The sequence below is a fragment of the Oryctolagus cuniculus genome, chromosome 5 (assembly GCF_964237555.1).
Source record: "Oryctolagus cuniculus chromosome 5, mOryCun1.1, whole genome shotgun sequence".
NCBI lineage: Eukaryota > Metazoa > Chordata > Mammalia > Lagomorpha > Leporidae > Oryctolagus > Oryctolagus cuniculus.
In genome coordinates this window covers 75,970,452-75,991,320 of record NC_091436.1, presented here as the reverse complement: position 1 = coordinate 75,991,320, position 20,869 = coordinate 75,970,452, and the positions used below count along the sequence as shown (strand labels likewise).

At 37.3% G+C, this 20,869-nt stretch overlaps 1 protein-coding gene across 4 annotated transcripts in view; it reads left to right on the top strand.

Annotated features, from left to right (window-relative positions):
* FUT9 (fucosyltransferase 9) overlaps positions 1–20,869 on the top strand; it is a 216,673-nt gene that overhangs the window by 91,363 nt on the left and 104,441 nt on the right. For all 4 annotated transcript variants that reach the window (XR_011388612.1, XM_070073763.1, XM_070073764.1 and 1 more), the window contains one exon: positions 20,081–20,169. The gene's annotated coding sequence lies outside the window, so the exon portion shown is untranslated. The remainder of the gene's footprint in view (positions 1–20,080; positions 20,170–20,869) is intronic.

Here is a 20,869-nt window from a genome sequence, read left to right as displayed (position 1 = left end):
TCCTTTTTGTGCTATATGGTTAATTTTTGTTTATATAGTAGTTCAAATATCATGTCTGCTCTTAACCTTTTGTACACACACACACACACACACACAAACACACATACACTTGATACACACAGAGAATAAGCAGTAATAATTATAATGTAATATGGTAATACTAATAACCTTTCACTTTTAATGAGTGTTCTCTTTGTTTATTCCTGGTTCAGCACATCACAAATTTCATTGAATGCTCTCAATGTTTATTTATTATCATCACTACCATTCTTTTCATTTCTTCCCTCCAGTTTCTCTGCTCCTCCTTACAGAAAATTCCATTAGAGATGTCTACACTCCTTGACTGAATCCAGTATTCCATCTCTCCCTTAAATGTACCCCACCAGGGCACGCCCCACCATTCACTATAGCTGTTACTGTCTGGCATATCCATACTGCTAATTTGATCAATCCAGGAATAGTTTCAGTCCTCAATCCTCGGTTTCCATGAATTACAGCAGCAATTCACTAAGTTGATTCTTCTTTGGAAATTCAAAGCATTTCTTCACTTATCTTCCAGGATACATTTCTTGTTTCCTTTGCATGTCAGTGGCATCTCCTTTGTAATCTAACTTTACTGATTCTCTTCATTTTTCTCTCCTGTAAATGCAGACCTTCTCTTGCCTTTGTGGTCGTTTTGTTGATGATTTTATCAAATACCATGCTGAACTAAGAGTACAGATTATGTGTCTTTGAATCCCAGTTTGGTTATTTTGTTTGAAGGGCTAGTGATCTATCTCTACCTATAGTAGTTTATCTGTGAAATCAGGAGTAACAGTAGCTACGTCATAGAGCTGTTGAGCCATTAAATGATGACTATCTTCGCAAGGGAATAGAATAATGCCCAGCACTATGTGTGTTTGTTGATACTATGATCTATACTCTGATGATCAAAATCTATACAGCCTGAATTTCTGCCATAGTCTTGTGAGTCACAAGTTCAATGATCCATACAATGTCGCTACTTAGAAACCTAATACCCATCTCAAATGTGTGACCTACAACATGGGAAGTATCACCATCACCCTTGAACTTGGGTTAGCTCTGTAAATGGCAGCTGCATCCAGTACCAAGGCCTAAGAGGCAAGGAAACTCCCAAAGTATGTGAATATGCTTACTTTTATACATTATACATATAATGACTAAAGCTGTGTATGGATACCCAAAGGTTTTGGTGCCAATTTAATTTCAGCTTTGCATGAAAATTGTGAAGTATCCTCAGATTGGAGGAATCCTGACTCTTCCCATTCCCTCAATCATCCATTCAGCCATCAAATCTATTCTGCTGGGTCCTCAAGTTATCCAGAATCTTACTGCTTCTTACCCCAAGCATTCTGATCCTTGTTCCAAGCCTTCAAGATCTCTCATCTCAATTATGGTATTAGCACCCTGCTTCCCTGTGGACTATATTTAATGCAGCAGAGTGACTATTTTAAAATGTGAATCAGGTCACATTACTCCTCTGCTCATAAACTTAGATGACTTCCTACCTCACTGATTAAAGCTGATTAAAGGTGTTACCCACCTACTCCCTGAATGTCTCTCTTCTCATCTATCATCTCTGCTTCTTGAACTCACTCTCACTGCTCTGGCCTACTCCCATATCCTCCAGCAGTCTAAGTATGCTCATCACTCAAAAACTTTTTACTTGCTGTTTTCTTTACCTATAATATAGTCTCATGCATCTGTGTGGCGTTTTCCCTCACTCAAAACTTTTTCTCAAAGTTCACCTTCCCAAGACCTTCTTCTGACTCTCCTATTGAAAATTACAATGCCATTCACTTGCCACCTGTTTTCCTTATTTTTATCCCCAGAATTGAAGATAGTCTAGTATACTGAAACTTTCATTCATTTATTTTTTTATTGTTCAACTCTCCCCTTTGGAATATATGTTAAAGAGGGCAGACATTTTTATTTCATTTGTACACAACATTATCTCCAATTCTGCACATAATAGGCACTGAACAAATATTTATAAAATAAAATTCTGCCTCCTCATGATGAATAAAGAAAAGTGAGGTTCATAGAGATAAATAATTCTCTTTCTGGTTATACAGTAAGCTTTACATTACTGTAAGGAAATACCTCAGGCAGGCTACTTTTTAAAGAAAAGGGGTTTATTGTGACTCATAGTTCTGGAGGTATAATGTCAACCCTACATCTGGTAATGGCCTTCTTTCTGGCAGAGTCCTGGGGCAGCATGTGCAATCACATGCCAAGAAACAGAGTGGAGCATACTTATGTTCTATGTGTGTCTCCCCCTCTTTTTACAAAGCCACAAGATTTCAGCTATCGAATTACACCCTGCTGAACCTATCTAGTTCTAGTCATCTCCTGAAGGCTCCACCTCTAAACTTCATTGTTATATTAACTTTCCATCCCTTAATGTCACAATAGTGGTCAAATATGAACACCTGAAGGCTTGGAGGACTGTAAAGCCATATCTGAATCATAATACTGACTGGATAACATTTGCCCAAAGGATGCAAGGTCAAATCACCTATGTCAGCTCCTCAGGTACATAGGTATAACCAATATGTAATTTACAGAGGATGATATTTTTTTTAATCATGTGCAAACTCTTCTTCATCACTAGAAAGGGAACAGCTGTAGTCCTCTTTAAACCTGGGCACCTAATACATACTTGGAATCACAGAATAGTAGAGCCTCTTCTAATTCTGCTGTCAACAGCAAATGTACATAGCTTGGTATTGGCCTTAGTCTATGTATCTACTCCATAGAAAGCAGTAGATATTAAAATTCAACCCCTTTCCTAAGAAGGTTGTTTGTTTATTATTTACCAGACAAGCACTATATAAAATAAATAATTTTTATTTTTAAAGATTATTTGTTAGTAGAGAGAGAAAGAGATTGATTTTTCCGTATGCTGGTTCACTCCCTAAATAGTCACATAGCTTATTCTTGGGAGGCAAAAGCCAGGAGCCAGGAACTATAAGTCTCCCACATTAGTGGCAGGGTCCATTATGCACTGCCTTCTGGGGTGCATTATCTGGGAGCTGGATCAGAAGTGACCTATTCAGGACTCAAACCAATACTCCAATATGAGATGCTGGCATCACAAGCGGTGATTTAACCCACCATACTACAACACTGTCCCCTGAAAGAAAGCTTTTAAAGTATTGGTGCATGAGTGAATGATTTAATGAGTGAAGTATATAAGGGAGGAAATATAGGATAAGGTGTCTTCTAGTACTCTGGTGGTGTAAAGAAGCTGAAAAAAAGGGTTCATTTTCAATGAATGTTACAAAAATAGACACAAACAAAAACAAAATCCTTCAGATAGACCATACTCAATTTCATAATCCATGAAGAAATTTTAAATCAGGGATTCTATAAATAGCACATTAAACCAGCTTTGTCTCCTCCTCCTCACTACCAGAAATAAAAATTCTGAAGACAGGGGATCCAAGGAAATGATATCTGCTTCAACAGAGCTCTACTTCTTGCATCCAGGATAATAAAAAAATAAAGTTCACGTTTCCTCCCAAGCTTAATATCCCACATACAATATTATCGTTGTGTGTTTTATCGTTGTATGTCTGTGAATATATTCACTCTTCTGTGCTCCTTAAACAATTTAAAACCACCATTTTTTAAAGATTTATTTATTTATTTGAAAGTCAGAGTTGCACAGAGAGAAGGGAGAGAGAGAGAGGTTTTCCATCTGATGGTTCACTCCCCAATTGGCCGCAATAGTCGGAGCTGCACCTTCCAAAGCCAGGAGCCAGGAGCTTCTTCCGAGTCTCCCATGTGGATGCAGGGGCCCAAGAACTTGGGCCATCTTCTACTGCTTTCCCAGGCCATAGCAGAGATCTGGATCAGAAGAAGAGCAGCCAGGATTAAAACTAGTGCCCATATAGGATGCCTGCGCTTCAGGCCAGGGCATTAACCCGCTGTGCCATAGCGCCAGCATATGATTTTTCCAGAGGAGCACAGACCTTCGAAGTTCCCACCCATAGACCCCAGGTGAAAGAACTCTGTACTAATGTGAGAGAATCTCAAGGGCAGACTATCTAATTTATTGCCTATAACTGCTGCTTAATGCTTCTCCTTTTCTAAACACTTCCCATCTTGTCAACTGTTTATTGTAAAGCAAAATTTTCAAAACCTGGATCACCAGCCTCTGGTAGTCAATATTATTGATTAATAGGTGAAAGTCAGCCTTTTCTGAATGTATAGTTCTTGTTAAATTGTTCAAGATTTCATTAATGGGGCTGGAGCTGTGGTGTAGTGGGCCAAGCCTCCACCTGTGATGCCGGAATCCCATATGGGCACCAGTTAGTGTCTCAGCTTTTCCTCTTCTGATCCAGCTCTCTGCTATGGCCTGGGAATGCAATGGAAGATGGCCCAACTACTTGGGCCCTTGCACCTGCTTGGGAGACCCAGAGGAGGCTCCTGGCTCCTGGCCTCAGATTGACTCAGCTCCAACTTTTGCAGCCATCTGGGGAGTGAACCAGTGATGGAAGACCTTCTCTCTGTCTCTCCCTCTCTCTGTGTGTAACTCTACCTTTTCACATAAATAAATGAAATCTTAAAAAATTCCATTAATATCCCAGGCAACTTTACTATCATACATGACCTACAATTTAGCTCAAACTCTAGAGTCTTTCCACTTGAAAGACTGACAAGCTAGGTTCTTTCATTTCTCTGCTTCCTCAGTAGACTTCCAAATCTAACTCTGTATTTGTACTATTAAATTCCATTGTCATTTCAATCCACTGTATAATCTCTGAATTTCTTTGTCTATTATATGACATAGCAGCTAGAACTCCCCAGTTAGAATCATCACCAAATTTGTTAAATAAGCCTAACATGTCATAAAATTATTAATTTTTAAAATAACATAGACAGAGGTTCAATAATAGAAACCAAAGACTTTCTGCAGTTTGACAGTGAGACATAAACTAGAATTGCAAAAAATATGAAATATCTTTCAGCTAAAGATTGATCATACTCCTTAGCTAGCTTACCCACATGCAAGGATACTTCAAAGAAGTTCATGGAAAACTGGAACTAAAAGTTAAGTTTATTTTGGGGCAAACATTTCTGAAGTATTCTTGTATATTTATCTCCTCCACAAGAAAATCTTAGGCATAATTTCAAGCTCTTTATTGAAATCTGTGTGATTCAGATGAGTCATTGAATCTTCTACAACGTCTTTCTCTGAAATTCAATTGTTTACATCTCTTTTGCTTTCCCATAAGATTTATGTAAAAATTTTATGTAAAATTTATAGTTCTTACTTTAATATATCTTATTTCCTTTTGTACCTGTCTCCCAACTACCGTGAAGTCCTTGGAGAATGAGTTTGTACTTTTTTAATCTCTGCATTATTGCAGCATTGTGCAGAAGAGTTAGTCAGTAAATATTCATCAAATTGCTGAGTAAATAATAGACAGTCTCATATTTTACTTTAGGATATGGAGTTCTTTATAAAGTTTGACGTTTTCTCTGAACTTACTATAGGGAGCTGATCACTAAAAAATGATTCACAACAACTTGGGGAAACATAAGAGTCACTTCATCTCCTTGTGTCTCACTTAAAAAAATTTACTATTTTAGTTTCATGCACATATGGAATTGTGACTCGGTTTTATAACAGAAAGATAATTTCAGCCTTTAAATCTAAAACTGTACATGTTATTGTGGTTATTCCTTTTTTATTCTTTTTATATTGCATCTTTTGTATTTTTTTAAATGTCAGAAACAGTCTCTCATTAACACTCTTCAGAGAAAACAGTTGCCATTGGTTCCATTCATAGACCTAATACTTGGAGGGCTTACATTGAAACCATATTAAGATGATAAAATGCAATAAATCAGTGTTCCTGAATATGCATTCTGGAATATAAAATTTATGCTGGACTTTGTGTTTCTTGCCTAAAAATAATAAACCTATTAATGCACTTAGAGTGTAAGGAGTCATTATTTTATGTATATCTTTTAATGGTCAGAGACAGATCCATTTTCTGCAAAGCCAAGTTCCTATAAGGAGGCCATCATCAATAAATATCCAGTGTTCCTGAACACAGGTTGAATAATTAGTTCCTACCATAGATTGAAAAACTCAATGGAAGGAGAACAAAATGACCTTGTACATTATGGGCAATCTTTATTAATTGAACTCTAAGCTAGCCCTTGAGATTTGCATGTAGTCTGCAACAGAAAGGTCAATGCAATATCAGTAAATCCTCTTACGTGTTGGTTCATTTTGCAAATGCTAAAGTTGAGTGAAAATTGATTCCATTTATTTGCAATGCAATACCAAAGGAGAAAATTATTTTCTTCTTACATCTTTATCCATTTAGATTTATATGGAAAGTAACATTTTCGGGAAAACTGGGGGACAATTTGTAATAACAATGAGCACACTAAAGCATGTCGAACATGTTTCTTATTTCTTACTAAAAATGATTATTTTGAATTGAAAACATTTATAAATATCTATATGTAAAAATATCATGTTGAAGGTACTGTTCTAGGCCTGCCCCAAGGATACTGCATAAATAATGTATAGTCATATCCTCAAGTCATATAATCTGATAAAGAAACAGAAAATTGGGAACTCACTCATTGTAGTAGAAAGCAAAATACGGGAAATAGTTTGCCATCAATATGAAATACATGATGGGAGCACAGAGGATTCAAATATGAAATTTTATAAAATGGATTATAAGATTTGAATTGTGTATTAGGGATTAGCAGAATTTCACTTTTTTATTTGAGAAGGGGAGAAAGAGAAGTAGAAATGGAGGTAAGGTAATGTAAGGTAAGGTAAGGTAAGATAAGGTAAAGGTAGAGGTGAGAGAGGAGGGGAAGCTTGGGAAGAGAGATGTGAGAGGGGAGGGGAGGGGTGGGAGAGATCCCATTTGCTAGTTCGCCCCCATAAGCCCACAATGGTTGGAGTTGAACTGAGTCCACAACAAACCAGGAGCCAAGTATTTAATCTAGGTCTCCCACATGAGTGGCAAGAACCCAAATATTTGACCCATCCCTGCTTCTTCTCACACCTGAATTAGCGTGAAGCTAGAGTCAAGAGCCAGAGCCAGGAAACAAACCCAAGCACTCCCATGTGAGACATGGGCATCCTAACCACTAAGGGAAATTCCTGTCCTGATTTCATAACTGTCAAAGTAACATGAGCAAAAGGAGCCTACGTTGTAGTGTAGTGGGTTAAGTCCAGACCTCAGTGATAAAAAGTTAAGACAAAGTGTGAAGTTAGATATGCCTAGAGTAAGGATGGGGCTTAAAATTTAAAGCCCTTCAGGGCCAGCGCAGTGCATAGCAGGTAAAGCTGCTGCCTGCAGTGCCAGCATCCCATATGGACACCGGTTCGAGTCCTGGCTGCTCCACTTCTGATCCAGCTCTCTACTATGGCCTGGGAAAGCAGTAGAAGATGGCCCAAGTGCTTGGGCCCCTGATCCAGCTCTCTGCTATGGCCTGGGAAAGCAGTAGAAGAGGGCCCAAGTACTTGGGCCCCTGCACCCACTTGGGAGACCGGGAAGAAGCTCCTGTCTCCTGACTTTGGATGAGCGCAGTTCTGGCCATTGCAGCCATCCGGGGAGTGAACCAGTGGCTGGAAGACCTCTCTCTCTCTCTCTCTCTCCCCCCCTTCTTCTCCTTCTCTCTCTTACAACATAGTAAGTGTAAAATTGTAATGTACGTGAAGAGGATCTTGACTGTTACAATAGAAATGAAATTGAAAGAAAGGGAAAGATATATTAGAACTAGGGAGTAGGGCCGGAGCCGTGGCTCAATAGGCTAATCCTCCACCTTGCAGCGCTGGCACACCAGGTTCTAGCCCCAGTCGGGGCGCCGGATTCTGTCCTGGATGTCCTTCTTCCAGGGCAGCTCTCTGCTATGGCCTGGGAGTGCAGTGGAGGATGGCCCAAGTGCTTGGGACCTGCACCCCATGGGAGACCAGGAGAAGCACCTGGCTCCTGGCTTCGGATCAGCGCGATGCGCCGGCTGCAGCGCGCCGGCCACTGCGGCCATTGGAGGGTGAATCAACAGCAAAAGGAAGACCTTTCTCTCTGTCTCTCTCTCTCTCTCACTGTCCACTCTGCCTGTCAAAAAGAAAAAAAAGAAAAAAGAAAAAAAAAGAGCTAGGGAGTAGAACCTAATTGTTGAATGAAAATGGAAGTCAAGAGGGCTAAAGATGGCACTGGGGTTTCTATTCAGTGTCACTGCATATAATCTTAACCAAATATTAATTCTTAGACAAAACTGAATACTTTCCTTTAATCATTTATCACTTTAAATTTTTTAATTAAATAATTTATTTATATTGTGTTTTATTTGAAAGGTGGATAGACAAAGAGGCAGAGATGTAGAAACAGACAGATCTTGCCTGCAATAAAAAGGGCTGAGCCAGACTGAAACCAGGAACCCAGAACTCTCCCACTCTAAGCTCTGAGTCATCATCTGTTGCCTCTCCAGAATATGCATTAGCATGAAGTTATATCAGAATTGGAGTAGCTGACCCTTGAGCCAGGCACTCAGATATGCGATGTGAGTGTCCCAATTGGTAATCTAACCACTCAGTCAGATGTCTATCCCACCTGCTTCCAGTTTTTAATCTGAATATTCTTAATTCCAAAGCAATTCTGAATTTGTGCATTTCTGATTAATCTTTTTCGGTTCACGCAAATATATGTGTATGTATCTTGTTTTACTGAAAGAAATCCAAGAATAATTTTAAGAGAAAATAAAGAAAAAATTTAAGAATATAAAAATGTACATTTAATTGCATGTCCAGTTATATTACTAAAGAAATCACAGGTTCTCCTTTTCTTCATGGCCTCCAGAAACTCAAATCTTTTATGCCTATGATGAACAGAAAATTTTTGTTTGTGAAGAAATATTTGAATAATAAATTGCTATTTCTGTTCATTTGATATCATATTAGGGGTATTTGTGTATGTGTATGTGTGTGTGTGTAAAATCTCAAAATATAGTAGTTAGGTGTTTCATTCCAACAGTATGCAGATAAATTCTTCTGAATTTCACATGTTTACATGGAAGTGCATAATGTTGCTCTTGCAGGGATCATTATTTATAGAAAAAATATATGCTAATGAGACATAGATATTCAAAGAATAACATAATAACCATAGTCATTACAGCGACAAAGTAAAAAATACATATCAGAAATCTTTACATACAAATAAAGCACTAAATTCATCTAAGTTTTTTAAAAATCTCACATTAATTAAACAAAATAAGCTGATATGATGTCTTATGTCTTACAGAGGTAGTTTTCTATTTCTGCTTCCTTTTTCTCATATTTGAATTCTAAGATCTATCATTGCTCTAGGGATTTTGACCAAGAAGATTTTTGGAGTCAAGTGTTCTTTATAAGAGGTCCTATAATTTCTTCCTCTCAAAGCTGCCCCAAGTAGACAATGAGCCCACTTTTGAGAAATACTTTGGTATAACACAATCGTCTTTAACTAAGACTTGTATATGTGAATGGCCTTAAGTTTATAACTTGGCTTGTAACTGTTTAACAGTCATTGAATTTGAAGACCAATGGAGTTACATCTTAAGATATAGATGTTGCTGTGTTTAATGTCTATGTCAAATATCACAAAGAAATTGTGATTTCCTCCTCTATACCAAATTTGAAGGGAAAACATTTTTCCACTATGACAAAAAGGATAGTTTGAGATTATATTCCTCCTGTACTTCCAACTACATTTGAATGGGTGACATACCATATCAGACAGGACAGATTACATAATGAGCTGGGGAGATACTTTGAGGAACTGAGAAAGGCTGGAATGAGCAGGGCCAAGAGAGGAATCATCTGGTTCTAGACTCACTCATTTATGACCAAAGCTTTAGGCTGTTGGAAAATGCCAGTCACTAACAGATACATACACTACTGACGTTCACCCTTGCAACATCAACTGAAGAAGCAAACTAAGAATGTCCTGAACACTGGAGTGGGTGGAAGTGGAGGAGGTAGAACATTTAAAAAAACATTATGAGACAGCATTATTTAAGATAATTTTAAGTTCACTCAGGATAAATGGTATCTGCATAGATATAGATGTATTTTTTAGACACTGTCTTCTTCCTCTTTGCTCTCAGTTTCCATCACCTAGGAGAACAGACATCTCATGTTGCCTTGTAGGGATGCAAGTACTCAATCCTGCATCAACCCACAATTACTCTTACCTACATCCAAATTAAATCTGTAGAAGGTATATTAATTTCCTAGGGATGCCATTATAAGTTAGCACAGCAAATTAGTATAGTAATAGCAATAAATTAGCATAATAAACCAGTAGCTTAAAACAACAGAAATTTATTCTTTCACAAGTTGGGAAACTAGAAGTCCAAAATGAGTTTCAGCAGTGCCAGACTCTCCAAATGCCCAGGAAGAATCCTTGTTCGCCTCTTCTAGCTTCTGGTGGTTGCCAGAAATCCTCGTTGTTCTTTGAGTTGCAGAAGAATAACTCCATTCTCTATCTCTGTCTTCCCATGGCTTTCTTTCTGTGTAGTCTATATCACCAAATCTCTCTGTCCTCATAGGAACAACAGCCATTGGATTTGGGGACCATTTTAAATGACCTCACCATTTTCCCAGCTTTCCTGAGGTATACGTGACAAGTAAAAATTGTACATATCTAAAATGTTTAACATGATGTTTTGATAAATGTATACATTGTGGAATGATTACTACAGTCAAGCAAACCAACATCTCCATCTTTACTTGATTCCACCTGCAAAGACCTTATTTTCACAATTTTTTCCCATTCAAATACTGGAAACTAATATTAGAGATGAAGATTTAAACATATCTTTTTGGGAGGCATAATTCAATCACAATAGTAGCTGACCTCAGCTAAGTGTTCAGAAAGGTAACTAAATTACTTTACTAAATCAATTTGTATCAAAATTAGATAAAGTTAGTATTAATTTGCATTTCTAAAGGAAGACTTTATAACAAAAATGAATCAAATAATAAATATACCACTAAGGATCAGAACATCCTCAATAACTACTGTCTGTCCAGAGCTCCCAACTCCTGATCGTCATCAAACTTAAGGTAGAAGATATACTGATCTCTCTACTCACCAGAAAGAATCAGCTACAAGATGAAAAGTAATGTTATAGGAATTTATTTATTCTTTTTTTATTTTATTTTGACAGGCAGAGTGGATAGTGAGAGAGAGAGAGACAGAGAGAAAGGTCTTCCTTTTCCGTTGGTTCACCCCCCAATGGCTGCTGCGGCCAGCGCGCCGCGCTGATCCGAAGCCAGGAGCCAGGTGCTTTTCCTGGTCTCCCATGGAGTGCAGGGCCCAAGCACTTGGGCTATCCTCCTCTGCCTTCTTGGGCCACAGCAGAGAGCTGGCTTGGAAGGGGAGCAACCTGGACAGAATCCGGTGCCCCGACCGGGACTAGAACTCCGCCGCATGCGGAGGATTAGCCTATTGAGCCACGGTGCTGGCCGATTTATTTATTCTTGATTGAAAAATAATAATTATACGTATTTTACCGGATAAAATGATGTTTTCATGTATATATATTCTAGAAATATTCAGTCTAATCATTTAATACATCTATTACCTTACTAACTTCATTTTTGTGGTAATAATGTTAAGAAGCTGTTTTTTTAGGAACTGTGAAATATCTAATACATTATTATTAATCATGGCCACCATGCAGTACCAAAGATCATGAAAACTAATTCCTCCAGTCTAACTGGGAATTTGTGTACTTTGATCAATAGTTTTGTTTCCTCATCCCTTCCTCTTGCTGCAGCCTCTGGTAATTATATTTTTATTCTGCACCTATGGGATCCACTTTTTCATATATCACATATAAATGAAATAATATGGTATTTTCTTTTTTGTGACTGGTTTATTTCACTTTACAGAATGTCCTCCAATTACATCCATTTATTACAAGTTTTCTTAGTCATCTATCTGTTGATGGACACTTAGGTTACTTTCTCATCTTAGCTATTGTGAAAACTGCTGCAGTGAGCATGGGGGTGTAGATATCCCTTTGATATACCAGCTGCAATCCCTTTGCATACATATCCAGCAGTGGTATTGCTGGATCTTACACAAAAAATTTACATTGTATGTTTTATTTACTTTTCCTGAACTACTGTTTTCATTTCAATGGTAAATGTTTAGATATTTTCTTTGGACCAAATTGTATGAATAATGACTTCACAGTTTGATTTAATTTCTCCATATTAACATGGATATAGGTTGATATATTTTCCATTCATGGTCCATATATGAAGGATATGAAGGTAACTGATGTAAAAATTTTGGCAACAGAATACTACACAAATGCAAATTCTTTTATTACCTAGAGATTTCATTTCTTCCCAAATACTTTCTAAGTGTGACTTAGAAGAGCAAATGAGGGATGGGCATTTGGTACAGCAGTTAAGACACTGCTTAGAACCTCTGCATCCCATACAGGAGGGCCTGAATTTGAGTCCTGCCTCTGCTTCTGTTTCTACTTTCCTGCTAACTCAAGTCCTGGGAGCAGAGGTTCATGGCTCAAGGATTTATATACCAGCCATCCCCATCACAGACCTGGATTTAGTTACTTGCTTCTGAATTCAGCCTGGTTAAGCCCTAGTTGTTGGAGGCTTTTGAAGAGTGAGCCAGCAGGTAGAAGAATTCTCTCTTTTTCTCTCTCCATCTGTCTTTCTCTCTTTATAAAGATAAAATAAATTGGAAATAAAAAATAGTATGAAGATAAGCAAATAAGAACAAAGTAGAGTTCCTTTCAGTGAAATTTATGTGAGTTAATCTAGATTCCTCTGTGCCTTCTTGGTATAGTCAGTATCCACTCACAATCATGGAACACTCAACTCTTAGAAGAGTTAAGGACAGGAGAATATGGATCTGCAGGCTATTAAAATGCTGATTTTATGTTTTAAAATGATTCAAAAAGAGATAAATGGTTCTTAAAGCAAAATATTTTGCTTTATATGCAATGAGTCAGAGCACAACTTTGTGGTAAAATTGTCCTACATTCTGAAGAATATAATGTATTTCATTTTTTCAATAACTGGCATATTTGAAAATCTTAAACTATCAACACACAACACACAGCTCTAATAATTGTATTTAATGCAGAAATTGTAGCTAAAATTGGAATTGACTCTTTTTTCTTTCCCAGAACTTTCATTATCTGTTTGTGAAGGTCACTTGAATAAAAAATTATAATTTTAAAAATTTCTCATCAGTTTTAACACAACTTTAGAAAGAAAAAATACATTACTCTAAATTAGGTTGCAAGATTTAGTGGTACAAAATATCTTGTTGACATTTCCCTATGGTTAGCATTTCTTTTTTATTAATGCCAAGAAAACTATGTGATATTCTATTATTTTGATTTTAAAGAGATTTTAATCTAAAAGAAAAAAGCACAGTTTATGTTTTATAATTAAAATTCACAGTGAAACATGTATTTTTCATACAATTAATTTATAGTCAAGACAAAATTTAGTAAGCATTTAAAATAAGTAGGTTTTTATAGTCCCTCTACCTCAATTATTTTGAACACTCTGGAGCTGATCTGTAATTTTTCACAGCATGATCTCCAAACAAATTCCTCTGGTTGGTAAAAGCATTTTTAGATATGGAAATTCTGAATATTAATACCCATTTATCTGTATCTCTGCAGATAACCTCTATGAATTTGTGTTCAAAACAGCCACCCAGATGATTTTTATATCTATTAGAGTTTTAGAACCCAGGATTCAAGGTGACAGATCGGGAATCCTAACAGTTTTGGCACTAACAATGTCTAGGTTGGCAGTGCACTGGTAAGACCTGTTCACTGATTGTCAGCTTCTAGAGGAACTTGTCCAATGCTCAGAGAAGGAAAACTTGAACCACCTTTTATTGCCCCCAGAGTTCTGGCAGCCTAATTAAGGATACAGATGTCATATGTTGAGCTACTCAATGTCAGTGATCCCAATAAAAATAATCAATTTCTGTTCCCTCCCTCCCTTTCTTTGCAGTGTCATCTCCATTTTTGTCAAAACTTAGAAGAGGGATAGGTGTTGGGAGGTTAGCAACAGCTTACCAAAAATCCTCCTTTATCTCACCTCCCTGGATCATTCTCCCTAAACATTCTTAACATCAAGTGCTTAAAAAGGAAAATGCCCCCCAAATTTTTGTTACTACCAGAGACAAAAAGGAAAATATAATGAAGTAAGAAGTATCACCAGCCATCTGTCCCTGGCCTATTTTCGCAAATACAGTCCCAGGAGATATCTCCCACTGAAAGGATGTGAATGATGATGGATGCAAATATATATATAGTATTTATCTTTTTTTAATTTTTTTATTTGACAGGTAGAGTTATAGATGGTGAGAGAGAGAGAGAGAGAGACAGAGAGAGAGACAGAGAGAAAGGTCTTCCCTCCATTGGATCACCCCCGAAATGGCTGCTACAGCCAGCTGCGCCAATCCGAAGCCAGGAGCCAGGTGCTTCTTCCTGGTCTCCCATGTGGGTGCAGGGGCCCAAGCACTTGGGCCATGCTCCACTGCCTTCCTGGGCCACAGCACAGAGCTAGACTGGTGAGGAGTAACCAGGACTAGAACCTGGCGCCCATATGGGATGCCGGCTCCACAGGCATAGGATTAACCAAGTGAGCCATGGCGCTGGCCCCAGACTTTATCTTTTTTTCTAAAAAAAATAAGATTTATTTAATTTTTGAAAGTCAGAGTTACAGAAAGAAACAGAACAATCTTCTTTCTGCTGGTTCACTCCTCAGATGACTGCAATGGCCACTGCTGGACCAGATCAAAGCCAGGATCCAGGAGATTCATCTGGGTCTCCCATATGGGTGGCAAGTGCTGAAGTACTTGGGCCATCTTTCACTGCTTTTCCCAGGCCATTAGCAGGGATCTGGATCAGAAGTTGCACAGCCAGGGCATGAATTGGTGCCCATATGGGATGCTGTTCTTACAAGTGGCAACTTTACCCACTACGTCACAACCCCAGTCCCTACAGTCTTTATCTTGATGTTGTTTCCTATCTCACATTTTCCAGATATTTCTTCTAAAGTGGATCTTAAGACATAAAATCAGAAAACAAATCACCATCTAAATAAGCAATAAATGAACCAGTCATTGAGAACAGCACCTGGAGTTCAACCCTGTTCTGTTCATCAGAAGCTCCCACGCTGCTGACCCATCTGTTTCTTTTAACCCTGTTACATCACATGCCCGGGCTTATCATTCATTGGATTAATTTTTCAACATCCCTTCAGAGCTAGAGAATTGAAGGGATGAGTGCTTAACCCTTTTGATTCAACTGAAAGATTTAAAAAAAAAAAACACTTTTAATTCTGTATCTCAGAGAAATTTAAAAATAAAAGTATTTATTATAATCTAAGCCAGAATTTTATAGACTAACCATTACTGAAGTCTGCTTTCACACTGCAATAGCAGAATGGTATAACACAGATATTTTGAAGTCCATGTGTAGTTTCTCATAATATGCATTTTCCATGAATTTTTGAAGACCCCTTTGCATGCATGTATTCCAAATGTCTTTGGCACCCAAATAAACACATCTTTTAATTTCATTTTTCCACAAACTTTTTTCAGTACTCTCATATATGAATCCTTACAGAGCATCCTTGATTTTGCCTCTTGGCCTATGTTGTCTAAAATGTTGGCCATTTGGCTCCTAACACACAGAATTACTAAAAGCTGGTCTAGTACAAGGTATTCATGATCTATTTTCTATAGTACCTGAATGCAAAAATATTCCTCAAATGTATTTCTTTAAAGATTTTCCATATATATGTTAAGAAAGATATATTTTCTTTGCAAACTAGCCAGTGTAAGGCAACTATAAATGCGCAAGGACAACTGTCTCAATCTCAATAGCCAGAGCAACACCTATCACCTGCAGGATTCCATAAGGATTTTGGTTAAAAAAATAAATCTTCAAAATTATATTGTATTGTGCATTTTATTTATGATATAGCTTCTTAGAATTCACTTTGTCTTCTCAAATGATTTTTTTAACAATTATTTATTTATTTGAAAGGCAGAGCTACAGAGAGGCAGAGAGAGAGAGAGAGAGAGAGAGAGAGAGAGTTCTTCCTTCTGCTAGTTCACTTCTCAGATAGCTGAAATGACCAGAGCTGACCTGATCTGATGCCATATCAGCTCAGAGCTTCTACTTGGTCTCCCCAATGGGTACAGAGGCCCAAGGACTTGAGCCATGTTCTACTGCTTTCCCAAGCCATAACAGAGAGTTGGGTTGAAATTGAAGCAACTGGGACTCGAACCGGTGGGATGGCAGCATTGCAGGTAGCAGCTTTACCTGCTAAGCCACAACACTGGCCCCTCAAATCTTTGAGTAAAATGGATGCTCCAGGAAGCATGTGCAATGGAATACTATGAACCAAAGGGAGATGCTCACAAGTTTCCCTAAATTGTTCTGCAAGTTTTGAACTGTGAGAGAAATAAATGTTTTCTGTGTATGGGTAGATTATGCAAAAGGAACACTTTATGGCATACTGTGTTGGTCATATGAGGTAGACATGTGGGGCCCAGAATGGGGCTAATAGGCTCTAGAATCAATCAATATAACTGGGTTCCTGTCTACTTATAAGCTGGTTGACCTTGGGCGAATTGCTTAACCTCTTTGTGTTTTATATTCCTTATCTCTAAAACTGGAAAAATACTACCTCATAAAGTTGTTAATATCATTGAATGAGAAAGCAATTTTATGAGATATACATTATATATGTGTATACATACATGTTCCTTGAAACTATGCATGTATGTAGTGCACATTGTTTTATTTCTAGTTATTGTTTTTATAAGCATTAATGAAGTTTAAGCTCTCAACAAAACCAATGGCCAAAGGGGCAAAGAGTTTTTCAAATACTGGGTCTTGACTTAATCTCCTCTGTTTTCTGCATGTTCCTCATTATATTTTGCATTATAGAGGGATGCTTGACCTAGCAGCTAAAACACCAATTAACCCAGCCTAGTTCTACGTTGGTGTACCTGGATTTAATAATTGTTCTGACTGCTAGCTCTAGGTTCTTGCTACTGCAGATCCCAGGAGACATCAGTGATGGCTCAGGTAGTTGAGTCTGGCAACTCATGTGAGAGAGGTCTGGACAGAATTCTCATTTCCCAGCTTCAGCCTGACCCAGCCTAGCCCTTGCAGACATTTGGAATTAGGAGTAAACTAGTGGATAGGAGCTTGCTTTCGTTTTCTTTCTTTCTTTCTCTCTCTTTCTTTCTTTCTTTCTTTCTTTCTTTCTTTCTTTCTTTCTTTCTTTCTTTCTTTCTCTTTCCTTCCTTCCTTCTCTCTTTCTCTCTTTCCCTCTCTCTTTCTTTCTCTCTCTCTCTCATATCTCTATCTCTCTGTGTGTGTATATATATATATTTTCTATTTTATTTTTCTATTAACCTCCACCAAGTAAAAGGAAATGCAGTTATATTTGTGCTCCCAGTCAGACATTTTGTACAAAATCTCTTCATTTCTCTTTCAGGGCAGGGAAAGTGTGTTAGAAATCCTTTTAGCCATTGTACCTACCAGTTCCCTGTTACATAGAAGGCATGTCAGAACATATATCTTGAATTAAAGAGAGTTTAAAGACCCAGGCTAGTAATTCTGAAGCCATAAAATTATGCTTAAAGTGTGGCCACAGGGATTGGCTCCATGACCTTTTCTGGGCCACAGGGATTGGCTCCATGACCTTTTCTGGCAGCAAATCTCATTTATTACTATAAATGACATCCAGTAATTGCCATTATTTGTTCAAAATTCAGTGTCCCTTACATCTGGTGAGTTGAATAAAGGGACTTTCTCCTATTAATAGAAATAAGCTGTTGACATATCTGGGATGTTTCTAACACTACTGTTTACAGAATTAGAAAATTTATTTTGTTTATAAGTAATACTTTATTTGGCTACTTCCCTGTTCTTTTTATTTCTACAAAAGATAGTCATTTTTTCATTGTTTACCCTATCTTTACTCAGCTGTTTCAACAATATTTGGAGATAATTATATAAAACTAATGTGTCTCCACATTTCCCCCTTTGATAAATTTTACCAAAATCTACTAAATATTCTACAGAAAGAGCTGATTTTAATTATTCAAATTAACCTACACCAAGATGATGTTTCAAAATGCATTTGCTTATGAAATGATGAAATTAATGAATAGGACTTTATACTCATATTTTCTTCAAAGCATGCGTATGTCTCTGCCTATCCAAATCCAAAGCTTCCCTCATCCTTCAACTTAATTACTGCAGTAGCCTTTGAACTGGCCCCTGCTTCCAGGCTCTCCCCTCTGCTGTCCTCAGAATATTTGAAATGATCTTATAAATTTTTAATCAGGAACAGGTGTTTAGCCTATCAGTTAAAGATGCCTGCCTCCCATATCAAAGTGCTTCTGATGCATGCCTCCAGCTCCTGATTCCAGCCTTCTACCAGTGCAGACCTTAGGAGGCAGCTGGCTACAGTTTAAGCTATTGAGTCTCAACCACCCATGTAGCACATTTGAGAAAGGAATAATTAAGAGATATTTGATTTGAAAAACAAGATATATCTATTTATTTATTTCTCCGTGTTTATATTATTGTAAGTATAACAAACTATAAAGGAGTGGCAGGTCCTTAAATAGGGAGAAAGTACCAACCGAAGTGAAAAATGAAATCATTTTCTTATGAAGCATAATCCAAACCCATATGTAATTCCACAAAAAATCAGAGTGGATTTGTTTTAAAAATCTAGTGATTCGAAGAAGTAAAAAAATTTCAATTCTTTGGGCATAAAATTGGAACAAAATATGTGTGCATGTGTGTGTGTGAGTGTGTGTGTGTGTGTGTGTGTGAGTGTGTGTAATAAGAGCAGAAAACCTCACAAGTACTTTTGGTGACCTCTAAGGATAAGCAAATAACTGGATATGTTCTACAACCAAGCTATATTTTTGACAAGGAATAAATCCCTATAACACAGTTGTAGCGTGAAAATGATATGTGTCAGGCCGGCGCCGCGGCTCAATAGGCTAATCCTCTGCCTAGTGGCGTCGGCACACTGGGTTCTAGTCCCGGTCAGGGCACCGGATTCTGTCCCGGTTGCCCCTCTTCCAGGCCAGCTCTGTGCTGTGGCCCGGGAGTGCAGTGGAGGATGGCCCAAGTGCTTGGGCCCTGCACCCCATGGGAGACCAGGAGAAGCACCTGGCTCCTGGCTCCTGCCATCGGATCAGCGCGGTGCGCCAGCTGAGGCGGCCATTGGAGGGTGAACCAATGGCAAAAGGAAGACCTTTCTCTCTGTCTCTCTCTTACTGTCCACTCTGCCTGTAAAAAAAAAAAAAAGATATGTGTCTTTATTTTATTCCAAGTTATTCCATGATTTAGAGATATTTCTTCTGCATTGAGATGATGAATCCCACTGGGTCAATTTCCTACTTTATGTTAAATCTAATCCTTATTCATTATGGAATAAATAATTCAATAAAAATTTAAACATTTGCCTCCAATTTTACTAATTATGTCTGTTGGCTGGCACATTAACATGAAATGAAATACATTTAGACAAATCATGTAATTATTTGATCTTTATTTTGCTCAGTATACAGTTATTCATAAATATTTAGACGATCTAGTAACTTTGTTTAATTTTTGGTTTTGTTGCTTGTACTGTAGACACAATTTTGTAAGTGAAAATAATCAAAAAACACAGACCATGAAATATATCTAATTATCAAGATACACTTACTTTCTTAGAATTTCTATTGGAGCATTTATTCTTTTTGATAACATTTACCTCACTGTATATTATAATATTTTAAGTGATTCAAAAGCAGTTTATCCAAAATTGAAAGAAATCATAAGTTTACATAAACAGAGGACATATATTACATAAAGATCTATGTTTATAAGATGCGTTATTTTAAATTTTTTATTTGATTATTTAACCTCATGTGTAGTACACCTACCTAGTACCTTTGACTAATATACTTCTTTATTTCTCTCTTCTCAACAGGTTTAAGATGTAATAACTAAAGGAGTTAATAACATAGTGGGATGGTTTAACAACTGTCTTTGTACTTTCCGTGATATGTCCTCTACATTGTAAGTATGTGTTTAATTATCATTCTAGTTTGACTCTGGAAGAGATTTGTTCAATTAGAATTTGTAACTTAGTTTATTTCAGAAAGTTACAAGCTAAAAGTCATCCAAGATGTAGAATAGTTTCAGAAAGTTATCTTTTTTTGGAGACATGTTCTGTAGACTTAGATCTAACACTGTACTAAAATTAATTGTCCATTGTGGTAGGATAATATACACCTGGTGTTTAATTTTTTCTTACAAATGTTATATATAATATTCAGAAATATCTTTACTATTCTTTAGTTTTGTAGAGAAATAAATAAATAGAAACATAGACATGTTTAGGTATTAAAAATTCTTGAAATATGTTTTTAATTGAGATATTTATGGGGTATAGTGTGACATTTCAACACATGTATGCAATGTGTAATAATCTAATTAGGGTAATTGGCATATCTGTCACCTCAGACGCAATCATTTCTTTTTGTAGGGAACATTCAAAAATCCTCAGTGAGCTAGTTTGGAATATGTGATTGACTGTTAATCGTGCTTGTTGTACTGTGCTAAGAGCATTGTAAGTTGTTCGTCCTATCCAGCTGCATTTGCATCCATTACTCACTATCTCTCCATCCCACCCTCCCTGATATTCTACTCAGGCTCTGATAATCACTATTCCATCCTCTACTTGAAATATATTTTTGAAAATATAATTTGCATTAAT